The following is a 19,096-nucleotide window of genomic DNA, read 5'->3' on the forward strand; positions in this document are numbered from 1 at the left end:
ATCTACAGCCTGACAGTTCCAGCAGCCATTGCGAGACTGCATGTTCCTGTGGCCTATCAGGGACTTTGGTCAAAAATCATTCAGGCAAAGTGTGCTCATCTGGCATAGTGCAAAAACGGTCCTGGTCCCACTCCGCACTGTTCCTGAACATAAATGAACAAGATAAATCTGTTGCTGAGAAACAAGTCACCTATGGGTTTACAACAACAAAGGGGGATCTGACCACTCTTTGCCACACTTCTACCATCAATTGTACCAAAAGCTTTAGGGACTCACTATCCTATCAAAATATCTCTGGGAGAGTGTGAGGTTCGCGAGTACCCTCCAATAACAACTTCTCCCAGTCAGGGGATTCATCAAACCATTATACCGCATGCTGTAAGTGCTATGCAGCATAGAATATAAACAGGTCAGCGAGTCGGGCAATCCTAGTCCCCTCCAAACATTGGAGCATCAGGATTTCCTGTTTCTCCCAGCTCCTATGTGAAATGCAATTCTTAGCAATTCCTAAAATGTTAATGTTGACATAAACATTCTATCTTCCTTGTATCATGGGTGACAGGAGTTTTCCCTTAGTGATAATATCAACATATAGATTTATGAGCATATGGATCTTGTAAGTTAATCATGCTAGAAGAAATGGGACCCGGTTGGAAATGCAGACAGAAGAATAAGGATTTTACACAGGATCCCACTCCAGAGGACGAAGCACCTGCTAAGGGAGGCGGTTAGCAGTGAAACCAAATTATGCAGTATTAATAACTTAACACAAAATGAGCAGCAAAATGTAGCATGTTTTGTGAGACTATTGTTTTGCTATTTTGTCATTGTTACACATATGAAAACTATCTGGGCAAATCTTGTACCTTACTGGTAGCAGTATAACACCTTAACAAAAGTGTTGCCACTGCCCTGCAATTATGAGCAAGTGGAGAACCAGAAGGGTTTTCTTTAAACTCTCCCCCACCCCAATAAAACAGATTTTTTTTCCCGTCATTGTGTCAAAAGTGCATGCAGACAGCGCTAATAGGCGGGGTCTGCTTTCACCTTCATCAGTGCTTAGAAGGGCATAACTGCCCCAGAGCACTGATCAGTGTGGGAGGGGACAATATCCCTTTTGCAGCTGTATCTCTTCATTGCGGATCATCACTTGAGGATGACCCCAGGAACGCAATCCCCAAGCAGGGATTCACCCACTAGATACCAGAAGGGGAGAGCTACAGCCCCCAGAAATCCAGAAATTGGAAAGTGCTTCTGAATTTAAAAATAAGATACAATATATCTGCCCTCCTTGTGGGAGGGTACTACACTCCACTAAAATTAGTGAAAATGAGTAAAATAAAAAAGTGAGGGTGTAGCCCACCTAGGTATCAGGCTGTGATGCTACCCCATACCTGCACAAACAGTCTGTATACCCAACCCCCAGTGCAGGGGCAAATTGGTGGTGATGGAGCATGATTATTTGAGAATACGTTTGCCTGAAAATTCAATGAAAAAGAAGGGCTGGGGGGGCATGTTATCACCTCATAACTGGACCAGTAGTCTTTCTGTCAGAAGAAACCCCACTAGACACCGGGGAAAACAGAATAAAAAGCAAAAGGGGGAGTGCTCCCAATGTATTAGGTCATGCCCGCAACCAATAATAGGCCCAGCAGTCTTTCCAACTCCCCAGGGCAGGTTCGGAGGTATACTCCCATTGTACTCCCAGGGGGAGCAGGGCGCAGAAAGGCCACTTGACACGAGGAAAAATGCAATCACAAAGGAGTTGGGGCGACTAGCCTAGGAATCGAGTCATACCCTCATTCCATAACAGGGGGATAAAATCAAATAGACTTCAGGGTAATATAATAAAAGAAAAACTGGTGGATGCAGCCAACCCAGGCATCAGACTTTGCCCCCACCACATAAACATCTGTTATTCCGTGCCAGGATGCCCACAGGTGAACGCTCACTTTACAAATACGGATGTTATGTTACGTTAGTATGCACCCACTCAGGGGGCAGAAAAACCACTAAACACCATGGATTATTAATCTTTTGTCATTAAAAAATATGGGGTTCGGGTGGTCCTTCCAGATTACCTGACACACTAACGGACCAAACCGGGGACCACACCAAGACCGCATTAACTTTATATGGTTAACAGTTTTCATCTGTTCCTGCCATGGCCATAGGTCCAGCCACACAGGAGGCGTACAGTTTGTATCCAGAGAAGTATGAGAACAATGGGCCGTAGACATGTTGTGGATTACTCTAGATTCAAGAACTTTCCTTCACATGAATGTAAGGCAAATGCATGCTTTTAGCCAATGACTTGGGTTTGCAGGGCATTGTGGGTAAGGAAATGTCCACCCTGGACTCCCCTGGGCTCCTAGTTTTCTGAAATATTAGGGTTTGGTAGGTTTACCAGGGTGGTGACTGAGCCTAGGCCCTACTATCGAAATCGCCAAAATAGATTAGATTTCAAGGCGAAAATATTATATCTCCATGTTCCGTATTTGGACTTTCCTGTCCTGGGAGAGAGGCCTATCTACATAAGCAGGTTACCTTTTTTTGTTGGGAGAAGTGTGGGGATACAGAATGGTATAACACAACTTACTATCAAATGATTTTGTGTGCATTTTTCGCATCTAAATGTAATCGATTTTGCAAGAACTAACACTTTTTTCCAAATTCCCTCTGAAATACACGACAGTAAGGGCAACCACAAAGTACATTTTATAAAAATAATCACTATTTCTAAACTCAGTATCTTCGGCACATTTAAAAAATGCATAGGTTTGCTTCATTGTTTTGTCCAGGCCATTGTTTTGTCCCGTCTTGATTATGGGAATGCCCTCTACTTGGGCGCACCGGCCAGCACGATAAAAAGACTCCAAGTAACCCAGAATGCGGCAGCCCGCCTTCTTCTTGGATTGCCCCGAAGGCACTCGGGTGCCACCGCCTTGAGGAAACTACACTGGCTGCCTATCCAGGCTAGAGTAAAGTTCAAGGCGATGTGCATAATGCACAAATCCATGTGGAATAAAGCCCCCGCAATGATTTGCTCCCTAGCTACTCTCTACCATCCGCCGAGATCACTACGTTCAAGCACAGCTTTCTTGGCCTCAACTAAGAAAATCAAACGGGCTAGGTGGGGTGGGCGCTCCTTCTCATGGAACACTCCTTCAGTCTGGAATTCCCTGCCACCCACACTGCGCAGTGAACCTGATCTACAAACGTTTAGGAAAAACCTGAAAACACTTCTCTTCCATTAAAGTCAGATAGCAGCCTCCCCAACCCTACCGTCCCACAGCGCTACGAGGCCTCCGGGTAGTAACGCGCTTTACAAAACCCAATTTCATTTCATTTCATTTTCATTTCATACTATCAGTCATTAGATTTTCATTTATGAATTACTGTATGGTTGGTACACAATACAGAATGATTATAAGCTGCAGCTCAATTGATGGCTTTGAGCAGCCCCTGTTTTAGGAGAACGAAAAAACATTAAAGCCTTGCGACCAGAAGGGTCTAGAGGATGCAACAATACATTACTTTTGTAAATCGAACATCTGCGCAGAAAATTACAGATAAAAAAGTTGACACCTTCTTTTTTCCCCTTATTTTTACATTTATTTTTTATTTTTAATGATTAGTTTCCTTGGGGAAAAGCAAGTACAAGCTACACAATTGACCCCTTGCTGAATTATATATTTTCTCTACTTTTCGAAAATGCATAGACTTCCAGGAAAGAAGGACATCAGGCTAGTTCATAGCGCATTCTGAATGTGACTTGCCTTTAGGTGTCTGGGTTAGATAAAGGTATGGATGGTTCTTCATTACGAGACATGACAGAGGTCAGGAGTTGAGGCTTAAGGCAGTCCTGGTTTCTGACAGTGCTAATATTTACCCAACATGAGGGGCGAAGAAGGTAGGAGTGAGCCCGGGCAGTGAGATTGGCGCTGATACTGCGGTCACTTCCGTGCTCACAAGCACATGAAACATGGTTTCTTTTGGTATCCTGAAGGCTGCGGGAAGTCTAGGCAGAAGAAGGCTATTTGTAGTATTGGCCTAAATAGCCTTTAAAGCCTTGACTCAGCGCGATATTGTTTACTTGTTGCATATTTCAGGGGCCAGGTTGTTAGCCAACTGATTTTAGGAGGATGTGTTTTGCTTGCCCTGTATCCTGATGGGGATTGCTCTATCCTTTGCGCATAATTATACATTTCCCGTTTTCAGCGAGCTGTTGTTAGGCAGGATTTGCCTTGACTAATTTGTGTCTGTTAAATACTTTGATTTGGGTTCATTCTATTTTAGGTCAATTTCTACTTTGAAAATCCTGACTGCCTTTTCATTGTCTCCAACTAAACGCGCTATATATACATACATGAAATCGCTTCTGAAACCCTCGAAAGCGTCAAACCAGATGCTAGTCTCTTGATAGAAGGGGCTGATGTAAGCTAAAGGAGCGAGCAGTGGCTTTATTAGACTTAAGGTGCTCTAGCGCTGAGTCAGCCTTACCTTAGAATAAATGTCCCCCATCGAACAGTAGGTCAACTAAATTGCTTGGACGTTTGGTGAAAAGTTGGAGGATCTGAGTCAGGCATGACTGTGAACGGTGATGAAGGTGCCCATGGTGTGAGCTACTAAGGTCGCTGTATCCAAGCCTGATTTGATGGTATGCCAGGAGGCATTCTGACCATCCTGTATAACATCCTGGAAATGTTGGCGCATGTCATCTGGTACTTGAGGGACTATCATTTGAGCCATATCCCAAATAGTATGATTGAAGCCTTCTAAGAAGCAGTTTGCATTAATGGACTTGAGGGCCATGCTTTCTATAGAATAGGCTTTTTCCACCACGCCTCTAGTCAGTTTTATTCTGTCAACAGGTGTTGTTGGGAATGGTTTTCTTGTGTGCCCAGAGCATGAAGCTTGTATGACCAAACACTCAGGCGAAGAATTGACAGAAAGGAACGGTGGGTCACCTGACGCAGGGCGATAGCGATGGGCTATTAATCTGCTGACCGCAAGAATTGATGATAGTTTCTACCACGCCACTATAACTGGGTCTGGTATGGCTTCATTAAAAGGGACTAATGGTTCCGAAGCTGGGGCAAATGTCAATAATACTTCAGTTAGAACGCTAGTTTTAGTGACAGTGGTTGGAAGCTGTAGGTCCAACACCTCAGCAGTCGTTTGCATTATTTTCCGGAGGGAGACTACCTCTGGTGTAGTTTGATAGGAGTCGAAATCTATGGCTAGTTTAAGGAAGGTGCCCAATCCACTAGAGGAGGACAGACCCTGGAATTCTTCTTGAAGATCCTCGCCAATGTCCCCAACAGGGTTGAGGTCTAGAGGGTCTGAATTAGTGATAAATATTTCATGAAGCCTATTCCTTTATGATTCTCCCTCAATGAGGCATTGGGTACCTCTCTGAGGTTTGTTCTCTCTGGAGTGGTGTCGGGTAGCAGAGGTGGTATCGGAGCAATCCAAGGCATCGAGTATCAGAAGTCTGAGTCAAAGCAAAATGGAGGCAATATTGAGGTTGATGGTACAGCACTGGTTGGTGTTGTTCCTAGGTACAGGAGGTCACGATGAGGAGGAAGGGTTTTTTCAGTCGCAGTGGCTAAGCTTTGGAATATGTATCAAAAAAGAAGAGGGGGGACTAGGAGCTGATTATGGTCCAGTACCCGTGCTCCCTATGTAAGTATCAATTCAAACGGTGGTAACTGTTCCAGGATTGGGTGCAGGGTAGGGACTGGTCCAAGGGCGTTTTAAAGGATTGGGACATGGCAGTTGGATTGTTATAAGTATTAAGTGCATCCAAGCTTGCTTTAGTATAGTATGGAGGTTCAATGTTTCTTGCGTTTGTGACATATTGGTGACAAATATTGGATATTTGATACTTTTGTGACAATCACTGTTTCCCTACCCTTCTGTCAGTATTAGGTTCTAAGGCCCCAGTCAGTCCTCGGGCCTTTGGCGATTCCACTGAAATTTGAGCAGCACCTACATGCCATTCAGGTCAATTTCGGTATTAAGTTGTGAGCGCAGGTCGCCATTCCGGAACTCTGAGTAAGACGGATGAGGCATGTTGTGGAAAAAAATCAAGTCAGGGGGCTTATGCTGCCTGAAATGAAAATCTTGCATATTGTGGGTCATGATTTGGCCGAACTGGGCAGGAGAAACCTCTATGAACTATTGTAGTCCAATATCGCATCGCAACCTTAAAATATACTCAGGCAGTAATTGCTTGGTCCCACATCATCCCAAGAAGAGCCTGGAGAGATGGGTATTTGATCAAAGGCCTGAACAATTCAGCGATACATTTCAACAGTTTTATGTCCAAATTCCTCAAAATTGAACATCTAAAGGGCATCCCACATTGTCCCTTAATAGAGGAGCAGTTTCCCTACAGTGATAGTATCCATTTATGTTGGCTGTGCAATGGGATGTTTGCATGCTCTTTGACCTCCTTTTCTTCACAGTATCCCAAAAATACCAACACTGATATTAGTTGGAGGCTAAATAGTGGATGAAATATGGTCAGCCTGTGGCATGGAAGCTTCATAACTGATGTGGAAAGAGAAGACACCATTTGCATCCATCATCAAATCACATGGTCGTGCGGCCCATGGGAGACCCCTGGTGTACATCTGCCCAGGGCATGTCAGTAACATATACTAGGGACTTACAATGGTATCCCAGTATGCAAATTGTGGGGTGTACAAAGTACTTACCACGTAATTCAGAGGAGACAGCACTGTCACATGGGGGCCTGGTTAGCAGGATCCCAGTGAACTACAGTCAAAACACACTGACACCAGGCAAAAAGTGGGAGGTTCTATTCCAGTATGATCCTACTTTCCTACAGCTGGTACCGGCAGGGAGGCTGTGCATTCTATAATTTGAAAAGCGCGAGTACTCGACAAGCGTGCACTTAGGGCCCGGCCCCCCGGATCCCCGCCCCACCCCCATAAGTCCTTCCGGGTCAACTTATGACGCCCTTCCGGCGGGATCCAACAGGTAGGGAGGGCGGGGCCTAGATGGGTATTTAACTCCAGGTACACTTCTGAACACCCTCTTTTTCCCGCCCTGGACACCGGTTCGGGGATATTCCTTAATCTCGTGTGGACGTTCGCAGCACGGTTAGGCAGTGGAGTTTTGCAGCTTGTCGTCGGGTATCGGGATCGACGTGGCGTCGGTGCGTTGCGGCTCGGGTTAAGCGTATCTGAGATGAGGTGTTGGGGCGCTAGTGCGAGCGGACCTGCGTGGTAGATTCCCGGGCGATTTCCGCGGCGTTCGGGGTGACCTGTCCTCTGTCCTTGGGGCGGGAGTCTGGCGTTCAGGGCAGTACGCGTGATAACGCGGTGGGTCCAGAGCGGTGGTGGTGAGCGGCCGGGTCAGGCAGAGTGTGTGATCAGAGCCGGGTTCGGCGCGCATTGAGAGACTGGTGCGGCGCGTATAGTTTAGAGGGCACAAGGGTAGTACGCCTCGGATCCTGCGAGGACGAACCGTGTTGATCTAGGCCCGCTTTTTTGGTACGGCGCGCATTGTGAGGAGCACACGGGGGTAGTTCGCATCAGATTCGGCTAGGACGTACTTTCGGAGCTGGGCCTGCCATTCTGGTACAGTGCGTATTGTGAGGGGAACACGGGCGGCGAGGACCTGTTGAGAGCAGCGCTAGTATTGTTCGGCGCGTGTTGTGAGGAGCGCACGGGCAGCGAGGTCGTATCGATAGGATCTAGGCAGCGCTAGTGTTGTTTATACGCGGCGGAGCCCGTGCGGCCGTGTTGAGAGCATCTGGGCAGCGCGAGTTGGGTACGGCGCGTATTGGAAGGGGCGCACAGGCAGCGAGGACATATTGAAAGAATCTGGGAACGCTTGTGTTGTGTGTATGCGTTGGAGCCCGCGAGGCCGTATTGGGGATTGGGGAGCGAGAGGGCCTGTGCTACGCGTAGGTGCCACTGGCAAGCAGCAAGCGTACGATAAACATGCAGGGCTGCTTCCATCTGACTCGCGGCGTCGGTTGGCGGAATTTTAGCGGCGTTAGTCCTTGCGCGGCACGTGCGCCTTAACAACAGTAACCAGCAGTTTGTAATTGGTGTACGCCACGGAGCTGGCACAGCCATATTGAGTAACCTTTGCACGCTGGGCTATAAATAATTGGGGGGAGTGCATTGTGATCGGACCTAATTTATTACATAATTGGGATTGGGTGGGCAACGCAGCACAGGCAGCAGTAATCCCAGTACAGGGTCCCTAATGCCACCCAAGCGCAACCAGAAAAGAAAGGGAGGAGAGTCAGAGATTGCACATTTGTTGAAGCTTGTGCTAGACAGATTGGGAGGGAGAGAGGACGAAAGTGAGGAGGAACAAGGAGATGAGGCACCTGGGGCGGATAGCGAGGGCCGACCGCGGCGGTGGATGGTCCCGCCTAAAGCAGCTTTTCCTCCCTTAGTCAAGAGGTCCAGGGTGATCAAAAAAGGGAGGGTTGGCACTGCGCCTGATAGCTTCCCCCCACCCCATTCGCTCCAGTGTTGCCCGGGCCTAGCGCCCCCACCGCTCCTATCCCTAGCTTGCCGGAGCCGGGGCCTACAGTGCCACTGGGGCTCCCAAACATAGTTCCTAGTCTGCCTATATCTGTAGTACCGGCAGCACCATTGCCCAGCACAGTCCCTGTCGCTCCCACGCCTGTTACGGCGGTGCCCGTCCTCAGCACCCCCTCCCAGCCTAATTTGATTCCCCCGCAGCCAGTCATTGCGCCACCAGCAGAAGGGCGGGATGATGTGGGCATACTTTTAGCTGAGATTCGCGGTGTACTGCAAGCATTAGCACCTGCCCCTAACCCGCCTGCCCCCATGGTACCAGTGGCGGTCCCAGTGCTAGCGCCTAGAGCTCCTGATCCCCCTGCCCTGCACTTCAAGAAGGGGTCGCTGTAATTGGACAAGGGGAGGGTAGTTCCTGTCCCCACGGGGCAAGCCGGGACAGCGTTGGAGGGTGGGCCCTCTGCCACAGCTACCATACTGTCCACGGTAGCCACGCTGTTGGCACAATTAAGCACGCCAGTGGTTAGTGCGATGGTAGCACCATGGGCCCCATCTGCAGGCACTGGGGGGATGCTGGGCGAACTGAGTAAACAGGTTGCCCTCTTGGGTGTGGCGCACGGGAAGAATTTGAGCATGCCTCCACAGGCGGTGGGTCATCCGGCCTCCGCACTATCGACAACAGCTGGATCCTCTGCAGGTAAGGCAGGGGAGTCCGGAAGCAAAGAAATAGATAAGGGGGACTGTCCGAGTGGGGGCCATGAGTCCGTTTTATCAAAACGATGTAAGTTGGCGTCACACGTGACGCCAGAAACGAAGGAAAAAATTTGGAAGGGAGAATTTGTGGATATATTCTCTCTAATTAGACCCAAGAGAAGAGAAGTGGAGAGTAAGGAGAAAGAGAGTAAGGAAGGGTATTTTAGAGAATGGAAACCAAGTGTAGAGGAGTCCATCACTAATTGGTTGTTCGGTTTCAATGTATTTTCCATTGTTATGATAGAGAAGAAACCGGAATTAGCAGCACCCTTGATATGTTATGCTAATAAGATTTTGAAAGCACAAACAATGTATGGGGGGGGGGTGCTTGGCTGGACTACGATAGGGACTTTAGATGGGCCAAAGTTGAGGATCCTGACATGGGTTGGGACCAGACAGAAGTAAATGTATGGTTAGAGAGTGTCAACAATAAGGCATCCATGAAGCAGCCCTTTCGGACTTCCCAGGGGGGCCCTGGGGACAAAAGGGGAACGTGTTGGGCCTTTAACCGGAAAACATGCACCTGGCCCCACGGAGCATGCAAGTTCAAACATGCATGCGCGTACTGTGGCCACCCTTCCCACCCCGAGTTCAAGTGCATTAAGAAGTCCAAAGAGAAGAGGAGAGAGCCTAAGCCCCCCCACCCCCGCAGCAGTAACTTACCCACGCCAGTAGATTTGGGGAGGCTGGTTTTCTGGCTAAATCAGTATCCCCACAGGAAGGCAGCCAGGACTTTATTTGAGGGGTTTGCTACAGGCTTCAGCATCCAGCGCAAGGGGTACCCCCAGTGGGCTATTGCAATAATCTGTTGTCAGCACGTAGGCACCCCTCGGTAATTTCTCAAAAGGTAGAAAAGGAGAGGGCGCTGGGGCGGGTGGCTGGCCCTTTCCCCGCTACTCCCTTGCCAGGCTTTGTCTGCTCACCTCTGGGCGTGGTTCCTAAGAAGGAGCCGGGTCAGTTTAGGATGATCCACAACCTGCCTGCGCCAAGGGGGGCGTCGGTGAATGGTGCTATTGACCCATCCCTGTGCTCAGTGACTTATTCGTCCTTTGACTCTGCACTTCAGAGGCTGCGCGATCTATGGCCCAGGGCCTTAATGGCTAAGACTGACATTGAGGCAGCTTTCAGGCTCTTGCCGGTACATCCCGAAGATTACCATTTGCTAGGTTTCCAGTTGAACTCCCAATTTTACTATGACAAGTGGATGCCGATGGGTTGTGCTGTGTCGTGTATGTATTTCGAGATGTTCAGCTCCATGCTACAGTGATTGTATGTCTTCAAAACCGGGCACAAGGATGTGGTGCACTACCTTAATGATTTCATGATCATGGGTCCCCCGGATTCTAAAAAGTGTGGGCAAGCCTTGGACAAACTGGTTGAGTTGTTTGAGGAGCTGGGAGTACCTTTAGCCCCTGGTAAGACGATGGGGCCAGTGACAAGTATGTCATTCTTAGGCATTGAAATAGACACGGTAGAAGGAGAATGCAGGTTGCCAGCAGATAAAGTTCAGGCCTTCTCTCAAGCAATAGATGCTGCCCTGGCAGGTCCGAAAGTCACGTTGCATCAATTACAGGTTTTGGTGGGCCAGTTGAACTTTGCCCTGAGGATTATTCCAATGGGGATCCCTTTTTCTAGGTCAATTGGATGCGCTATGGTAGGCTTGACGCAGAAACACCATCAGGTCCGGCTAAAAGCGATGGTGAGGGAGGACTTGAGGATTTGGCGTAACTTTTTGAAGGACTTCAATGGTAAGGTGATTTGGCCTGAACCTACGGTATCTAGCATTGACTTAGGCCTAGTCACTGATTCATTAGGGAGCATCGGTTTTGGAGCGGTTTTGGGTTCCCGCTGGTGCAGAGGCGACTGGCCATTATCTTGGCACGAGGAGGGCCTGACCAAAAACATTGCGTTTTTAGAGCTATTCCCAATTGTAGTGGCATTAGAAATCTGGGCCAGTGTTTTCAAGAACAAGTCAGTCATCTTTTGGTCAGACAACATGGCCGTGGTGGAAGCTATCAATAGGCAGGGAGCTACTTGCAAACATGTGTTGAGGTTATTGAAGCATTTAGTCTTGGCTTGTTTAAAGCTCAATTTGCTCTTTACAGCAGCGCATATTCCAGGGGTAGAAAATCTGGCTGCTGATGCTTTGTCTCGCTCCAAGTTACAGGATTTTCAAAGGTACCACCTGCAGGCGGAGGAGCAGATGACTGTTTTCCCGACATCTCTGTGGAGGATTGGAGCCCCAATCTAGCTGGGCTGGTGGGAGCCTCATTGAGCGAGCGCACTAGGAGGACTTACCACCAACACTTTCAAACATACAGGACATTTGCTAAGCATGCGAGCCAGGCGGCGCTTTTTTCTACAGGGGCGCTTGGCGATTTCTTGCTGGCTCTGAGAGAACAGGGGAAGCCAGTGTCTTACGCGAGGGCACATGTGACAGCAATAGGTTTCTTTGCAAAACTGGCAGGTCTCCGCGACCCGGGCGCAGCTTTTGTGATAAAGAGAGCTCTGGCAGGTTGGGCCAGGCTTCAGGGTGCGAAAAAAGATTGGAGGAGGCCCTTAGACCTTAAAACGTTGGGAGACATTGTGGGAATTTTACCACTAGTATGCTCGTCTGACTATGAAAGCATCCTGTTTGGCGCGGCCTTCTCCTTAGCATTTTACGGGGCATTACGGCTAGGGGAGTTGGCGGGTTCTTCTAAATCAGATCATAGCGGGGGCTCCAGAGACAGGATGCAAACTTGATCGCGGGGGGCTTGGTGGTGGTTCTCAGGAGACAAAAAGACAAAAGGAGTGGTGGAGGGTCCTAGGGGAGTTTGTTTATAGACCGTGAGAGTACCTAGTCCCCCAACTTGACAGCAAAAAACACGAGAGGTACTAAAAGTCTAGAAATCAGAGAACTACTGGAACCTAATAGTGTCCCATATTAATGTTCAGACCACACTGTTAATCTAAACAAGTGACAATGTCATGCCAGAGAAGTAAGACAGAGAAGATACAAAGTCTGAAAGACTAGAAAAAGTACCCATCAGCCCACTCAAAAGTGGAATCTCATCATCTGGGTTGTTCAGTGTTGGAGACAGGTGTCCTGTAGGCTCCTCCTCAGGGAGAGTCTGAGGTTGCCTAATGATGGACCCTGGGATCAAGCATCCAACCAACAGAAGACAGTCTGTGAGCGGAAGGGGCAAAAGTTGCAGTTCTCAAAAGAAGAACAGAAAAGGAAAATAATCCTAGTGATTTAAAAATACCTACTTTGATGACATAAAGAAACTTTATTGGGTCTGACCATCAAAGTGGTATTATTAAAAGCAGTATGCTGATAGCGTGCAAGGAATTGCTATCTACCATGAATGTTAGTTGGTCGACATGTTTCAGCCTAGAGCGGCTTTCTTCAGGACCTATGATTTGCTACTGCAACACTTACTTATCGTGTTATAAGACGTGATTTACAACCATTCTCCAATTGATTAAGAGGAAAGATGGTATATCTTCTCCCTCATTGTGGGGAGAAAAAACCTCACCTCACCTGGCGACAGCTCAGGTTGGAAGGAGGCCACGCACTCTCCGTCGTTGCCTCGGATTGAAAACTCGGCTCAGTTTTCAATCCGAGGCAACGACGGAGAGTGCGTGGCCTCCTTCCAACCTGAGCTGTCGCCAGGTGAGGTGAGGTTTTTTCTCCCCACAATGAGGGAGAAGATATACCATCTTTCCTCTTAATCAATTGGAGAATGGTTGTAAATCACGTCTTATAACACGATAAGTAAGTGTTGCAGTAGCAAATCATAGGTCCTGAAGAAAGCCGCTCTAGGCTGAAACATGTCGACCAACCAACATTCATGGTAGATAGCAATTCCTTGCACGCTATCAGCATACTGCTTTTAATAATACCACTTTGATGGTCAGACCCAATAAAGTTTCTTTATGTCATCAAAGTAGGTATTTTTAAATCACTAGGATTATTTTCCTTTTCTGTTCTTCTTTTGAGCACTGCAACTTTTGCCCCTTCCGCTCACAGACTGTCTTCTGTTGGTTGGATGCTTGATCCCAGGGTCCATCATTAGGCAACCTCAGACTCTCCCTGAGGAGGAGCCTACAGGACACCTGTCTCCAACACTGAACAACCCAGATGATGAGATTCCACTTTTGAGTGGGCTGATGGGTACTTTTTCTAGTCTTTCAGACTTTGTATCTTCTCTGTCTTACTTCTCTGGCATGACATTGTCACTTGTTTAGATTAACAGTGTGGTCTGAACATTAATATGGGACACTATTAGGTTCCAGTAGTTCTCTGATTTCTAGACTTTTAGTACCTCTCATGTTTTTTGCTGGTTCTCAGGAGATCTAAGACAGACCCTCTGGGGAAGGGGACCACTATTCACCTGGCTCCGGCCCCGGGGGCGGTGATTTGCCCAGTGGCCAGGATGGATGCTTACATGGCAATTAGGCCACCTGGGCACGAGCAAGCACTGTTCATTCACGAACAGGGCGATTGTTTGTCGCAATTCCAGTTCAGGGGGATCTTTAAGCGCGCGCTGTTGCATCTGGGCCGGGATCCTAGCGGGTATTCCTCTCACTCATTCAGAATTGGGGCGGCAACCTTAGCGGCAGGCGCTGGCTTACCGGCAGAAGCAGTAAAAAGCGTAGTGCGCTGGTCATCTGATTGTTTTAAGCGCTATGTAAGGCCGGAGTTACTTTGAGACAAAGGAATGATGTTTTGACATGACAATGCTGACGTTTACATTTCTCTCCCTATGAATAGTATGTCATCGAAGGTGGTGTGGGTGTTGGGGCACTCGTTTGTCAGTTGGGCCACAGTGCGGCTAAGGCAAAGGCAGGTGTCGAAACCACTAGGGTTGAAGGGTAAATCATTCCTATGGCGTGGCCTTACTATCGGAATTTGCCTGGATATGGAGAGTTTTTCCGAACGCTCGCATTGCTTGGTCATGCATGATACCTCGTCGGACATGGGCTGCTGGAGTCAGATCCCGAGCCTTGAACGTGTCAGTGAGGCGCCTCAACGAAGAATTGGCAAGGTTGTGCTCAGGCCTGGGCCGCCTGTGTCACATTCCACATAGACTGATTTCAGGGGACTTGATGTTTCACCATGATGGCGTCCATTTGTCTAACATCGGCACCGATGTATGGATCAAGGGGACTTGGTCCTTTGTACAGAACTTGTTTGCTGGTGGGGAGGGTGAAGGACCTGTGAGCCCTGGTCACCCTAGTGGCGGAAAAGAGGCCACAGAACATTGATTTGCAGTGGGGGTAACGGGAGGCCCGCTTACATACTCCCGAGGCCAGCACTGAGGGGAGAGACGGTAAGCTCTCCGCAGGGAGAATAGGGACACCGGCTGGGGAGGCAAGGGCGCCAGGTCACACGAGCCTCCTTGGCAGTCGGGTGGTAGAGGGGTGGCCCCCTGGATATGACGGACAAGGATCGTGGGGCTAGGGGGCTCACCGCTCAAGGATGCAGGTGGGTTGCGCCTTGCGTGATTCTCAACTTGGAGGTGCGAGCCAGAGGGCCCCTCGGTGCTGGAGGAAGTAGTTATTACATAACTAGTAGTTGGAACAAAGTAACATACTTGTACATATCAAAATGTAAATATTTGAATTCTGAAATGTAAATCTTTAAGTATGATCTTGTCATGTTTATGAATGTTTTGGAAGATTAAACATGACCACTTTTACCCACACCCTTGACTGGTTAGTTGTGTTGTCGGCTTGCATGAGGTTGGGGCGGGGGTCAGTCTGGGGGGTTCGGGCCCTATGAAACTGGGACCAGTAGGGCCAACACGGCCCCACACTTCTGAGAAATTTACAAAGAATGGCAAGCTAGGAAAATGTGTATGATGCACGCTGGCTCCCATGCGTCAGCCCACAATTTATTAATGTTCATAAACTAATAAACCATGGAAGTGAAACTCGATAGTGTTTATTTTTGTTTTACATGATGGTAAAAATACTAAATCAGAAATGCGCCAAAATTGCGAATAAGGCAGAACTACCTATGCTCTCTCAGGAAGGACATATCTGATAAATGTATCCCCAGTTCTAGCAGATGCTCCTGTGGCTGCCACTTTCCTCCTACAGTTATCTATATCTCATCTTCCGATGGAAGCCCTTGGCCCTGGGCGCTGGTCCCCTGTGCAACCTCTTGTAGTTTACAATTCAACTAACGAGCCCCCCTCTGCCCCACCCCTCAGTGTGAAGAGAGGTCTTTGAGTTTCCTATATCTCAAAGATGATATTCATTGCCCTTTCGCTGTATTGGGGTTCCTTTTAGAACTGGGAGGGGAGGGGCTAAAGGGTCAGCCCCCCTACCCATCGGAGGGGTCTCTGCTACGCCCCTGCTCCCCACAACATGCACTATAGACAGATGCGGTGGCGGAACGCTCTGGATGCAAGCCTCGTCGCCAGGACATGTCCCTGAGGCCTGATGGAGGCTTCCTGGTGAGGACTGTGCATGTGATGGGCCTCCCGCCGAGCGGCCTGGGGGGCCATTCACAATCACAGCTCAGGGTGGGGGCTGCCGCACAGGCCCCGCCCGGCCCATTCAGCTGCTCCTGCGGCCATAATGGGGCCTGTCTGGAAGTTCATCCTCCTCCCCCGGTTTGTGTATTGGCTGTCTGGTTTTCTGCCCAGGAGCAGGGAGAAGGGATTCAGGGGAACTGGTACTGCTGTGGGTGAAGTGATATGTACAAGGCTTGCGCTGAAACAATCGCAGATCTCACATTCTAGCGCCTTTATCCTGTGCCAGTCTCCAGAGGCGCTATAAGTCAGATGCAACCCAGCTGCGTCTTTAACTCTACACCAGCCGCCCAGGCACTCGCCTGGCTTGGGCATAGTGGCATCATGTGGCAGCACAGATCTGAAGAGGGTGTGTGAGTGGAATAGATCACCCGAGCTCTGTGTCCACGCGCACCCAGCTCAGAGCTTTGCTCCCACGGGAGTGAACACGAGATAGGGATAGACGCCCCTCCAGAGCGCGCGATCTGTGCCTCTGGGGATGGACAAGATCTGACCCGAAATGTACAATATTCTGTTAGTGCCTGTATGTGGAAACGAAAACAGGATTGGGCAAAAAACATGGATGCAGACTGCGTCACCCGTGTGGCCTGTGTAGAATGAAGGGGGTATTTGGACCCGAGGGCTGGCCCATTCCTTCAGGGAACGCAAGTGTAAATAATGTATAGACTGCTAATAATAACTAGGTAGAAATGACACTTCCAGCACAAGTAGAGGGAATACAAATAAAGTGCATGTGGGTTATAATCTTAAACGAACCCTGGTAGATCGAGTGCGACCCCTTCACTGTGCCACCCCCTCCCAGCAGCGCCTTGGTACGGCCTGAACCGGCATGCGACAGGACCGTATGCCATTAAAGGCTGGGACTGGGCAAAGCAAAGGCCCGGGCAGCGAAATAAAAGAGGCCACATTTGTTTGGACTTGTACAGACACGCTGAATGAGCTGGTGAAGGAGGCATGCGTCGAGCTTGCTGCAGGCTATATTTAGGGTAGCTTCAGGGAAAACAACAGTACAAGCCGCCCCACCTGACCCTCAAACAAGCCCACAAATAGCCACACACCTGTCAGACCGGCCCATCGGGCACTGCTTGATTGCCATAAAGGCCAGTCCGACCCTGTGCCACAATGCTTCGTATGTATGGACGTGCAGGGTGCGGGGGTCAGTCTTGGTCGGTTCCAAAGGCCCCACTGGCATAAACACTTCGAACGAGTTCCTTAGGTAAGATTTGCCATGTTGTGTCCAGGTGATATGCGGTGGGCCGGATTGACATAAACACGCCTAGAACCAGAGTCATGTGTCATGTTGTGTCCAGGTGACATGTTGAGGGCTGGACTGACACAAACACATTTCGATCGAGTGCGACACCTAAGATGTGCCATGTTGTGTCCACGTGACATGCTGTGGGCTGGACTGACATAAACACACCTACAACCAGTGCCACATGTAAGATTTGTCATGTTGTGTCCAGGTGACATGCTGCGGGCTGGACTGACATAAACACACCTACAACCAGTGCCACATGTAAGATTTGCCATGTTGTGTCCAGGTGACATGCAGTGGGCTGGACTGACATAAACACGACTAGAACCAGTGCCACATGTAAGATTTGCCATGTTGTGTCCAGGTGACATGCAGTGGGCTGGACTGACATAAACACGACTAGAACCAGTGCCACATGTAAGATTTGCCATGTTGTGTCCAGGTGACATGCAGTGGGCTGGACTGACATAAACACACCTACAACCAGTGCCACATGTAAGATTTGCCATGTTGTGTCCAGGTGACATGCAGTGGGCTGGACTGACATAAACACGACTAGAACCAGTGCCACATGTAAGATTTGCCATGTTGTGTCCAGGTGACATGCAGTGGGCTGGACTGACATAAACACGACTAGAACCAGTGCCACATGTAAGATTTTCCATGTTGTGTCCAGGTGACATGCAGTGGGCTGGACCAACATAAACACGCCTAGAACCAGTGCCACATGTAAGATTTGCCATGTTGTGTCCAGGTGACATGCAGTGGGCTGGACTGACATAAACACACCTACAACCAGTGCCACATGTAAGATTTGCCATGTTGTGTCCAGGTGACATGCAGTGGGCTGGACTGACATAAACACGACTAGAACCAGTGCCACATGTAAGATTTGCCATGTTGTGTCCAGGTGACATGCAGTGGGCTGGACTGACATAAACACGACTAGAACCAGTGCCACATGTAAGATTTTCCATGTTGTGTCCAGGTGACATGCAGTGGGCTGGACCAACATAAACACGCCTAGAACCAGTGCCACATGTAAGATTTGTCATGTTGTGTCCAGGTGACATGCAGTGGGCTGGTCTAACATAAACACACTTCGAACGAGTGCCACATATAAGATTTGCCATGTTGTGTCCAGGTGCCATGCAAGGGGCTGGACTGACATAAACACGCCTAGAACCAGTGCCACACGTAAGATTTGTCATGTTGTGTCCAGGTGACATGTTGTGGGCTGGATTGATACAAACACACTTCGAACGAGTGTCACGCGTAGGATTTGTCAAGGTGGAGCCAGGTGACATGCAGGAGGCTGAACTGACATAAACACGCCTAGAACCAGTGCCACATGTAAGATTTGTCATGTTGTGTCCAGGTGACATGCAGTGGGCTGGACTGACATAAACAGCCTAGAACCAGTGCCACACGTAAGATTTGTCATGTTGTGTCCAGGTGACATGCAGTGGGCTGGACTGACGTAAATACACCTAGAACCAGTGCCACATGTGAGATTTGTCATGTTGTGTCCAGGTGATATGTTGCGGGCTGGACTGACATAAACACATTTCGGATGCGTGCCACATGTAAGATTTGCCATGTTGTGTCCAGGTGGCATGCAGTGGGCTGGACTGACATAAACACGCCTAGAACCAGTGCCACACATAAGATTTGTAATGTTGTGTCCAGGTGACTTGTGGTGGTCTGGACATACATAGAGACGACTAGAACCAGTGCCACACATAAGATTTGCCATGTTGTGTCCAGGTGACATGCAGTGGGCTGGTCTAACATAAACACACTTTGAGCGAGTGCCACACGTAAGATTTGTCATGTTGTGTCCAGGTGACATGCAGTGGGCTGCCAGGCTGGACCGACATAAACATGCCTAGAACCAGTGCCACGTGTAAGATTTGTCATGTTGTGTCCAGGTGACATGCAGTGGGCTGCCAGGCTGGACCGACATAAACACGCCTAGAACCAGTGCCACATGTAAGATTTGCCATGTTGTGTCCAGGTGACAT

At 48.9% G+C, this 19,096-nt stretch overlaps 1 protein-coding gene and 1 pseudogene across 11 annotated transcripts in view; one reads left to right on the forward strand and one right to left on the reverse strand.

Moving 5' to 3' along the window:
- The window catches only part of LOC144817722 (homeobox protein not2-like), a 1,386,394-nt gene that overhangs the window by 672,037 nt on the left and 695,261 nt on the right, over positions 1-19,096 (reverse strand). The window lies entirely within an intron of this gene.
- On the forward strand, positions 9,066-10,123 carry LOC144820066 (uncharacterized; annotated as a pseudogene).

Source organism: Lissotriton helveticus, chromosome 2_1 (genome assembly GCF_964261635.1).
Source record: "Lissotriton helveticus chromosome 2_1, aLisHel1.1, whole genome shotgun sequence".
NCBI lineage: Eukaryota > Metazoa > Chordata > Amphibia > Caudata > Salamandridae > Lissotriton > Lissotriton helveticus.